The following is a 1,256-nucleotide window of genomic DNA, read 5'->3' on the forward strand; positions in this document are numbered from 1 at the left end:
ATTCGTCTCATATTCTCAAGTTAGTTGGGCCTTATGGTGAAATAAAGCACTGCATACTTCGTTTGGCTGAATATCGATATATTTTCGAAAAACTCGATAACTGAATTTTGACCAAACGCCGCTTTTGAAGCTCAAAATTTCAGACTAATCTCGGAGCGTCGCGCCACGAATTGAAAACACTTGGACCGATAAAAACTACCAAATCTTGAAAACAACATCAATACATATCTTGACAGTAATTTGAGCAATTCTTGATGGTTTATTTACACAATCTAACTGAATTTAACTGACCTTCTTCTAACAAGATTAAAAATAGGTAAAAACTAACCCGTTAACGTTATTTTACTATGTGCTATACAAAATAATCGACTGAAAATCTGGCTTTTGGAAGGCGAAGTGTGGTTCTTTTCGATCTCCAAACGATTTTTTTAGGGAAATGATTCAGTGCGATTTAATCAAATTTTAAAGTTGGATAAAATGAGCTGATTTGACGATGCCGTCAGTTGTTCGAAAGTGTTCACATTCAAACACAAACTCCATTGTTTCGCATTTTACATCCAATCTACATCTTATTTAACATGATATCATCTTACCGTCCATATTGCTGTATCACAAAAGGGGATTGCAGTCCTAAAGTTGTTGCATTGCTCCCTCAATAGCGATAGAACTTGGCAGGATAGTCAACACCTGATAATGATTGTTTTACAAAGCGTATCTCGGGGTTTCTCTATTCCCACTCCGTTGAAACACTTTGCGTAAGATATCTTATATAAGTCTACAACCGAACCTATCCTCGAAGACCCAGGGGCTGAGTCGATTACAAGTATGGGCATGAAGAGCCCCTGGGGACATTGTCTTACAAGACTAGTTCCAAACGGTCGCAGTCGTTCTGGCATCTGATTGGTGCCAGAAAATCTTTGTGTTTTTCTGCCCTATCAGAGTAAAGTTAACAATTGGTTCATTCTTTAGCGTGCACTATCGAGTTATGGAGCACGCGTGAAGTTTGGAGAGCACGAAAGAAGCGTAAGAGTTGCCCGAGGCGATAGCCGAGGGCAACTCTAGCTTCATGAGTGCTCTCCAAACTTCCCACGTGCTCCATAACTCGATAGTGCACAGCTGAAAGCATGAACTAATTGTTTTAGAACATAGCCAGTGGAATTGTGCATCAAATCCGACGCGAAAAACGGACAACACTATCAGTTAAAGCAAATCGTGATGGCGCTGATGCCGAGTATGCTTTTCCTTTGTTTTTCTCT

The 1,256-nt window shown here is 39.9% G+C and overlaps 1 long non-coding RNA gene across 1 annotated transcript in view; it reads right to left on the reverse strand.

The window, feature by feature from the left end:
- The window catches only part of LOC148715905 (uncharacterized), a 1,632-nt gene extending 815 nt beyond the window's left edge, over nt 1–817 (reverse strand). Inside the window, exon 1 of the long non-coding RNA XR_015995766.1 lies at nt 594–817. This is a non-coding gene — a long non-coding RNA (uncharacterized LOC148715905). The remainder of the gene's footprint in view (nt 1–593) is intronic.
- Nucleotides 818–1,256: the final 439 nt, after the last annotated feature.

This window comes from Stylophora pistillata, unplaced genomic scaffold (assembly GCF_964205215.1).
Source record: "Stylophora pistillata unplaced genomic scaffold, jaStyPist1.2 SCAFFOLD_54, whole genome shotgun sequence".
NCBI classification, from domain to species: Eukaryota; Metazoa; Cnidaria; class Anthozoa; order Scleractinia; family Pocilloporidae; genus Stylophora; species Stylophora pistillata.